Genomic DNA, 9,628 nt, shown 5'->3' with positions numbered 1-9,628 from the left:
ACACCCCTGGACACCCCAGTGACGAGAGATCAAGGCTCAGCTGGGTGTTCAAATCTTCCAGTCTTTACATCTAAATGGCCAGCACCCCTCTACTTGAGTAGCCTGCTCTCCCCACTGTCACTGAGCTACGCGAGCCCAGCCCTCGTAAGAGAGATGATCTTGAGGAATCTTCACTCTCTATAAAGGTGGCTGAAAATGTGATGATGTTACTAAACCACTGCGGCTGCTACTAAGAGTGTCCAGCCATCTACAACCTCATTCACCCCAGCTCTCCAAGGGCTTTTATATTCGGATGAGCATGTGTCCCACCCAACTGAGACAGTTTTCCTGAGCTCTTCTTGTTTGTGGAGTGCGCTCTGGTGTGAACTGTTCTGGTGACTGCTTTTTTTTTTTTTTTTTTTTTTGGCCCTTTTCCTTTTGCATATGATGCAGCTTTCTCTCACTCTGCATTTCTACCACGATAACCTCTACTCCCTTTTGTTTTACATTTCCCCTTAACCTTTCCCTTGGTTGAAACATAGAATGGGTATTTGCATGACCTATTGAGCCCAGACAGTGGCACTGGAGCCAAGATATCAGGACAAATCATCTACTAAGAACCTTCCCAAGGGGTGGTGCAGAGTGCTGACGGGCCAGGAGGTCCTAAGAAGAAGATAAAATGAGATCTCTGAGAACAAATATCTTTGATTTGTGAGCAAAGTTCCATGAAAGGGCTGGTTTCCCCTTTCCACTGCAGCATGGACCATGTAGCTTCATTACAGGATGGGAGGGGCTGGATGCAGCCAGTTGTCAAATGTTGCAATGGGGGCCCCGGGTTATTTGTTTGAGGTTTTAGCTGGTTGAAGGGCCATTTGTTTGTCTGTTTCCTCCTGATTCATATGCCTTTGTCAAACACACACTTTTGAGCAAGGCTATGAGCAGCTCAGCCAGCCCATGATCAACAGGCATCTCAAAGTCAATGAATGCTAAGATCCTGAGCCAAACTGCAGAGACAAGGCCACGCAAAGAGAGGGTGTTCCGGCAACACTTGACATATACTGTTGCATTTAATATTCATGATAACTGTAGCTACAGATAGATATAACTATCCCTCCACGAGTGATGAGGAAAAAGCCTCAGAGGGTTAGCCAAATAGCCCCAGCCACACAGCTGGTACTCGTGGAGTGGGGCTGGATTCCAAAATCTCTGCTTTCCTTCCACTCCAATGTCAGTGCCCCTCTTTTCGCCTTTCTCATTCATCCTTGGAGCTTTTCTAAGAATGAGCTGGCCTCAGGTTAGCTCTCCCACCTGTGGGGTATCTTTGTTGGACTCCTATAGTGCTGATGAGCTGTGTTGCTCATTTGATTATTGATTTCATAATCTTCTCATACAGTCTCACCTGTGTCCTAACATACACTTGCTTCCAGCATGTGTATCTTGTATCCTCGATAAAAGCATGGATTCCCTGAGAGAGGACAACTGCTCTGCCCTCCTTCGCCAGCCCTGCCTAGTAAAACGCCGAATAAGCGGAAACTGGGATCTGGAACTTTAAATGGTTCTCAAGGACTGTTCTCAGCCAGGGCCAGACCATTCCAGAAACCCCTCAGTGATCACATGAGGACATGAAAAAAGAAATATATGGTTTCAACTGACCTCACGGCCTCTAGTTATTTTGGCTGTTAAATAGCAATCTATAATTTCTTCTGGGAGAAAAAAGGGTTAATTCCACTCCTTCCAGGGTTTTGGCTCTCAGAGTTCCAGAGTTGACAGTCACTGCTATTGAAACTCACTTAGGGGACAAACTGCTTGTAAAAGCATTCAGATTCAAAAACCCCTTAAATTAAACTCCCCGGAACCGGTTGTGTTTCAGAATTCAAAATTCTTCAGATTGCAGAAAGGAGAGGTGCATATTCAATCTATTATGTAACAAGCCAGCAGGGTCCAAAGCTGCCCCTCATTAGTGTTTCTAAATATAGCTGGAAGCCACTTGAGGAGAGGTTTTGCTTCCAAATGAGTTTTGACACCAACCATACAATTTTCACAGTTTTTCAGACTTCAGAATCCTAGATAACAGAACATGGACCTCTAATGGATAATAATTATTGAGTGCTTATTATACTCCAGACTCTGCTAAATGCCGACTGTGAGTTATCTCGTATAATCCACCAACAGCACTGAGAGGTAGGTTCTCATTCTATTTCCATCTCCTAGATGAAGGAACTGAAGCTGAAAGATGTTAGCAACTTGCCCAAGGTCACAGAGAGTGAGCACTGGAGCAGGACTCCATGGGTAGTTATAGGCGTCACACCCTTCCCCACCTCTGGGGTCCCCTCCAGGGGCACTGAGGCTGGTGGCCTGGGAGAGGCAAGTGACTCCTGTGGGACCGCTGGGCTATGGGTCTGGGCAGATTTCACCCTCAGGCGTGGAGAGGCAGAGCCCCAGGTCTTAAAAGCAAGAGACACGAGAAAGTTGGCCACCTTCCTGAACTAAATGAATGACAGGCTCATGGCTGAACTTCAGCCTTGACCCTGAATGAGAAATCATGACACAGGCATCACTTGGCCTGGAGGGCGTGCATGGAACAATGGTTAAGAGCAGGAGCTCTGAGGTCAGGCCATGGGGGGTCAAATGCTGTAACTGGCTGGGGGTTGCTGGGCAAACTGTCTTCCTGGCTAAGTTTCAGCTCCCTCTTCTGTAAGATAAGGTTTCATGGCACTTCATCACAAGACTGTTTTGAAGATTACATGAACCAATTCATGTACACACACTGCCTGACACAGAGGGGCCCTCGATATTAGCTTTCAATAGAAGCCTGTGTAGGATCATAAACTGAGATAGCCGAGCAGGGAAGGAATCGATCTTCTGATCCTTCGGTGTGCACGGGCCCAGTCTAAATCCTTTTGCTGGAGAAACGCCGTTTCAAAGCCTTTCACCGCTCAGCCACGCTAGACTGGGGTTTGAGGAGGGGAGAGCAGTGCATGGCTCGGATGGCAGGGGACATCAAGTGTGTCCACGGCAGACCCTGCGGAGGTGCCATGGCTGCTTTACACTGGCCGGGGGTGGAAGCGGGGGTAACATGGACTGGGCTGGAGCACGGAGGTTCCAAGAGCCCCAACAAAGACTCGATCCACGGTCTCTGAGCAACTCAAAGACAAATCAATAAGTCACTACTCCTGTCAGTTCATTCTACACAAACGCCCTGGGAAAGGGCCTCGGGCGCACATGGTTTTCCTTCCGTAACTCTGAGAATATCTGAAATAATGGCCAGTCCTTCCTGATAAACAGTTTGGCCTTTCCCCACCAAACACAGACCCTCAGAAATGGCCACCTGGAGCAACACACATGACCAGCCATTCAACTGTCCTCGGAGGCTGCCAAGCTTTGCCTGCGGGGATGCAAACAGAACCATACATCCCCGGGGTCTTCCGGGGCCAGCACTGGGGTGACCTCAGGCCTGGGGCCACATTCTACAGGACACTCGTGGAGATTCTGTGCCTGAAAAGCCTTCCTCTGATGCACAAACTCATGGCCAGACACAGGCACCAGACAAAAGGCACCAGAGAACAAAAGTTCCAGGAAGACGGGTCGTTTACCCATGCACCCTCTTCACCTCTGTATCCCCAGAGAAGAACCGCATTTGACAAATGATATTACGTGCTTGACAAATGTTTGTTGAGTGAATAAAGAAAAGGACACACACCTTTTGGGCAGTGCAATGTAGGTAGGGCTCAGCTTCTCCCAAGGGGGTGTCTCTGTCTTGTCCTCTCCATCCTGGCCGCAGGCACCTCTGGCTGGCACTGGAGCCCATCTGAGCACAATGCCTGACACCTGAGGCTAGAGGAAAGGGCGCCAGAGCCCCAGGAGCCTGCCCTCACTGGCTGATCTGACACTGCTGTCAGCTGTGGCCTGTTAACCCCGTATTTAAAGCTCACAACGTCTGCTCTTGTTCCACAGACAGATCTGCCATTAGGAGTGGTCCAGGCTGAAACTCAGCTGCTCTGAAGAGCAATAATTAAATCAGCAGAGCATGCTGTCTGCTTCCGGTTCCTTTCACACCTGTCTGCCAGCAGGATTACTGGGTAAAAGAGGATCTCGGCTGGGCCCAGACTGGTAAGCACCCTGCAAAAGTATCCACAGGCCTGGGACTGGCCGGAAGGGGGTTGGTGGTCAGCCACATGCGGAGCAGCTTCTAAGACCCACAGAGCAACTCAATGACATTTCAGGAGCTGGAGGTGGAGGAGGGGGCAGCTGCCATGTGGCCTGGGGGATCTGCAGGCAGGGCTGCAGCGGATGAGGCTCACACAGAGAGTGAGCAATAGGCAAGGGCTACCGGCCAGGAATAATCGCTCCCTTCTATTTACTGGGCGCTCCTGGGCATCAGGGCTCTACTGGCATCTCTGTACCACAGCTCCCTCCTTAAGTGGCCCAGAGTTTAGGAATGTCCCCCAGGCTGAGGAAAGCACACAAGAGACATTCTGGAAGTACTTGCGACTGGGCAGGGCCGAGGTGGGTGAGAGCCCAGATTAGAGGCCCTCCCTTCCTGGCACAGCTCAGTGACCCGCCCTGGACAGCGGTGTCCTGGTTTGAGGCCACGGGCTCCGGGGAGCAGAAAGAAGCAGCCTCTGGGCTCCCAGGGGCTCATGGGAGTGGAGGTCAGCATGTGGCTTCCCCTCTCAGGACCCTGTGGCCTTCTGTAAATACACACAGCCTGGAGTTCCCGACTGTCCCAGCTGATCATCCAGGAAAAAGAAAAGATAAATAAATAAATAACCACAGAGCCCCCACTGAGCCCTGCCCCATTCCAGGTCCCATAAACACAGATGATTACAAATAATTGGGATCCCTTGAAAAGATCCTCATCAGAGCCAAAAGGTGAGGCCACAGGTTCTGAGACGGAAACAGCAGCCCCTAGAGAGAAAGCCGAGATGGCGGTCACCTCCAGTGGGGGGGCCCCGGGGGCCTCTGCTCTGAGGGGCTCCCGGTAAGGAAAGCAAGAAGTAGAAGCATCTCTGGAGCCTGGAAGGTCCTAGAAGATGATATAAAAGGCCTGCTGAGGATATAGGAGGCTTGGCTGGGTTAGAAAGAAACCCAGCTAAGATCTCTCATGGTTTTTCTTGTAGCTCAAAAGTCTAATGAAATAAAAAGTGGAAAAACCTGTTGTTATCGTCACATGGGTTTTCTAAAGGAGAACTTCTATCTGGGATGATGGAAAGAGTTCCATTGAATGATGAGCTACAGCTGCCACCTAGGCACTCTAAGGTTTTGTGTCATAAGGTTAGGAAGTAAGTAGTGGACTTGCTACTACTTACTGGCAGGGGCGACGGACGTGATCGCAGGAGGAGGTCGGGCTGCTGTTACTGGCAGGGGTCAGGGAGGGCACCATGTCACTCACTTGGGTGCCCCTTGGTGCTCTCAGGACCAATCTTGACAGTAAACAGGAAATGAAGCAGTCATGGGCTTAGATGAGCATTGAAGAGACTCCAACACCTCAGGGAGGAGGCTTTATTGGGGTTACATCACCAGGGAAGCTGTTGAGGCCAGCAGAAGGGCTGGCCGAGGGTGAGGCAGCTAAGGATGGACAGTCAAGGAGGGAGACGTGAGTATTAGACGTGGCCCTGGACCAGCTAGGGTTTGTCTCCTTTCCTCTTAGAAGTGTCCCCCAGGAAAAGAGACCACACGATTCTGGAGGAGCTGCTTCCAGCACGTAAAAGAAGTGGGTCTGAGTGGAGCAAAAGATGGACCATTGAAGATGCTGTTATGAGCAGCTCAGATGCTTCTTCAGGACTACAGGACTCATTCCCTCGGCTTCCAGAAGTGTAGCTACCTGAGAACCCCTCAGGATTGCCTTGGTGATAGAGAGCTGCCGCACCCCAAATCACACCCTTTTCCCAGGGCAACCTGCATCCAATGACTGGTTGACATGGGTCTAAAAGCCTGGTACCATCACAACTCAAGACGACTCTGATGGTCCACCCCAGCTTCCGGGCTCCCCACAGGGTTGGCAGAGGCCTGTGATGCCCCTGCACCAGCCCCAGCTTTTCCCTCACTTCAATCCTGCCTCCTCCTTGCCCTCCTTCCACAGAGCCCATCTTGAGAGCGCTCCCTAGTAAGGCTTCCACACTGTGTAACCCCGCCCGCCTCCATCTGGCACATACTGGCATAGAGCAACCACCCCCACATGTGTTTGGTAAAACAAATACATCTTTTGAAGTTTGTTCACTGTGTTTGCATTACCAACTAAAACTTTAAATAATATTATTAGAGCAGATTGAAATGACCCCCTCCCCCTTCCTCATAGACACAATCCTCATGGAGAAGCCCTGGCGTCACCTCCAGGAAGCCCTCGGCAGTGCTGAAAACAAGAGATTAGGTCATGGCTTGAGGCAGAAGGGGGTCTGGGGTGGAGTGCCCGACTCTGATCTGTGCTTCTGCCCCTGCAGCTGGGTGAGCTGAGGCCTCAGCCCACTCCTCCAATATCCCCGCCCTCATCTGTCTGACCCGCCTGCCTCCTCCCTGGGTTGTGTAGGTCAAGTGAGATCTCCAAATATTATATTTGGAAGGACAGTTTAAACTGCAAAAAGCTATGCAAAAAATAAGTGAGTATCACTTAGCGAATGGCCAATGAATTGGATTCACTTCCTGTATTCGTGGCTAACTCTGGACACTCATTCCTCTAGTGTTGGATGAAATGAGACGTCAGTATGATCTGCCCTAAATACATCCACTATTTTCCTCACCTGGTTCATTTCAAGACTCCAATACGATAACAAATGTGAGTGTGCATAGGAGTGATGCACTGTGGGGAGGTGGGGGCAGGAGAGGGTGCGCTTGAGCCAAAAGAGAAGACCCGGGTCCTCTGCTTTCGCCATCACTTTCCAGCTTGATGGCCTTGGGCAAATCACCTAATTTTTCCTCTGTTAAATGGGACTGGTAACCCAAGCTCTGCTCTCCATACAGTTTCATTTCTTTTTCTTTTTTAAAAGTCAATGAAAATATTTAGACGCATTTGGGGTAAATTGAGGCCAAGAGAATTACAAAGTCCTTACCTCTTACAACCGGAGAAGTTAGACTGAACCCAGGGTCTTGACTCCCAAACGTAGCCTCTTTCCATGCGGGGTCAAGTAGTATTAGGACCAGAAGTAACAATAGGGATGCTGATTATAACAGTGATCACCGCCACCTTTACAATATCTCAGGCCACTTGGCGCGTCTGTCTTCATTCGAAGCCCCTCTGGGTTAAGGGAGCACAGCCTGGTGATGTTATCAAGGTCTTTATTTCAGACCCAACTCCCCATCCACCCCTGCTGCCAGGCACCCTTGGGCAGTGCACAACAGCCCAACTCCACTTGGCAGCCCCTGTGGTCATCACTTGAAGTTTTGAGTTGTTTCTCTGCAGCAGGAGGACTATATGCACAACATGTTACTGTTTTGAAGGCTGTCCCCACATGGAAATCAGTGGGCTAGAGTGTAGACTGGCCAAGAAAGAGAGGCACCAACGTGACAGATAGACAGACATCTCCTTTTCTAGATGAGAACAGGGAAAGGAGGGTAGCCTAGAAACAGAGGGAAGAAAGAAAAGGAAGAGAGCCCAGCATGTGGTTGGGATTTCAGGGAAGTTCTCAGCTTAGAGATGAGGAGAAGGCATTGTCAAACTTCCTGCTGGGGAGGGGACACGGAGAAAGGACATGGAGAGAAGGGAGCTTTGAATGTTCCCAGCGGTTCCCAAGGGCATGTCCATTCTTGCTGCAAATGTCCCCCCACAACCAGGAGGTCTGGCCCTGCACATGGCAGCCCAGAACCCCACTGCACCAGTGGGAAGAGGAGCTGAGCCTTCTAGGGTGAGACAGGAGGTACTGGGCTTCCCGGCACACAAACCCCACTCCCTCCCCTGCCCTTTCTCCCTCCATGTATCACACATCCCTTTCTTCTGGGTGTGGACCAATGGCATTTGGCCTGGGTGGAAAGTGCCCCACGCCCTGTGATACACAGGGCTCCATCCACTGCTCCCAGCTGATGGAATAACTTGGCATCTAGCAAACATCACGTAGCAGTCAAAAGGTGAGAGCATCAGCTCGGACACAATGCTGTGTGTTTCTAGGTCAGGTGAGATTCTGGATCTGCAGCATCAAGGTATTATGTGATGAGAGCACAGAGTTTCAAGTCAGCTGACCTAGATTCAAGTTCTGACTTAGCTACTCACCCACCCAATTTGTGACCTGAATGAGTTAGCTAACCTCGTTGAGGCTATTTCCTGATCTAGAAAATAGGTTTAGTGCTCAAGTCATGGAACTACCGTGAATTAAAAGTATCTGTGAAGTATGAAAGGCTACAGTGCGGTGAGATAGAGTGGAGGGGGAACATGGTAGTCGGGGTTAAAGAGCTCAGCACTGGGGTCTCAGTTCCACTCTTCACTTGCACTGGGCCTTGGACAAGGCACTGAAACTTTTTTTTAAAATGTGGACTATTTTTTAGAGCAGTCTTAAGTTCACAGCATAGTTGAGCAGAAATTACAGAGAATTCCATATCCTCCCACTTCCCACCATCAGCACCTGCCCAGGGGTGGTACATCCATTACAACTGATGAGCCTCCACTGACACCTGAAATCATTGTCACCCAAAGTCATCATCCCAAGTCTATAGTTTATGTCAAAGTTCACTCTTGGTGTTGTATATTCTGTGGGTTTTGACAAATGTACAATGTCATGTATCCACCATGTAGTTATCATGCAGAAGAGTTTCACTGCCCTAAAAATCCTCTGTGCTGACTATTCATCCATCTGTCCTTCCAAGCCCTGGCAACCACTTGTCTTTTACTGTCTTCACAGTTTTGCCTTTTCCAGAATGTCATATAGTTGGAATCATATCATGTGGAGCCTGTTCAGAGTGCCTTCTTTGCTTAGTAATATGCATTTAAGATTCCTCCATGTCTTTCCATGGCCTGATATCTCATTTCTTTTCAGCACTGAATAATATTCCACTATCTGGATTTGCCAGTTTGTTTATCCTTATTTGCTAGTTTGTTTACCCACTTACTGAGGGATATCATGGTTGGGTCCAAGTTTGGGCAATTATGAATAGAGTTGCTACAAACATCCATGAGAAGATTTTTGTGTGGATGTAAATCTGCACTTCAGTTGAGAAAATACCAAAGAGCACCACTGCTGGATCATATGGTTACTGTAACTTTTCAGAGCCTCATTTTTCCAGATGGTAAAATGGAGATAACATCTCCCTGTAGGGCATGGTGATGGTTCATTGAGCTGAGGCACATGAGGCACTTAGCACAGCACCCAGCTCATAGGTGGTGCTCAACTAATGGGAGCTGTGCTTCTCACCTGCACAGGTGTTAGTGAAACACTAATGAGGGGGATGACATAGGGGGTATGGCAGTCATGCATCGTGTGTTCACAGTCCAAGAAGACACAGGACAGCAAGAAAGGCTGGAAGATTATGGGGGCCCCACTGCCTCCACTGAGGGGGATGTGGTAGTCTCCTGAGCTGTGGGAGGAAGTGGAGATAAACGCTCTGTCTCACAGTGAAGTCTGTCCCAGGTTTAGTCAACCAGCATGTTGGGGAACCTGAACCCTTAGACGTCTGCTGTCCCCCACCGTCTCCTTCCCAAACCCACTCCCCAGAAGCTGCCCCCAGC

General features: G+C 49.6%; 1 long non-coding RNA gene across 1 annotated transcript; it reads left to right on the top strand.

The window, feature by feature from the left end:
- The first annotated feature begins 3,929 nt into the window (after window positions 1-3,929).
- LOC102157746 (uncharacterized) lies at window positions 3,930-8,965 on the top strand. Its single transcript, XR_014839782.1, has 3 exons — window positions 3,930-4,089; window positions 5,630-5,903; window positions 7,248-8,965. It is a non-coding gene; the product is annotated as an uncharacterized LOC102157746 (long non-coding RNA).
- The last annotated feature ends 663 nt before the right edge of the window (window positions 8,966-9,628 follow it).

This window comes from Sus scrofa, chromosome 3, assembly GCF_054392235.1.
Source record: "Sus scrofa isolate SSC_HxYL_T2T_F1_AM1 chromosome 3, Sscrofa_HxYL_maternal_Yorkshire_Landrace_v2.0, whole genome shotgun sequence".
NCBI lineage: Eukaryota > Metazoa > Chordata > Mammalia > Artiodactyla > Suidae > Sus > Sus scrofa.
The sequence above is the reverse complement of the archived record's forward strand: the minus strand, read 5'-3'. Positions and strand labels throughout refer to the sequence as shown.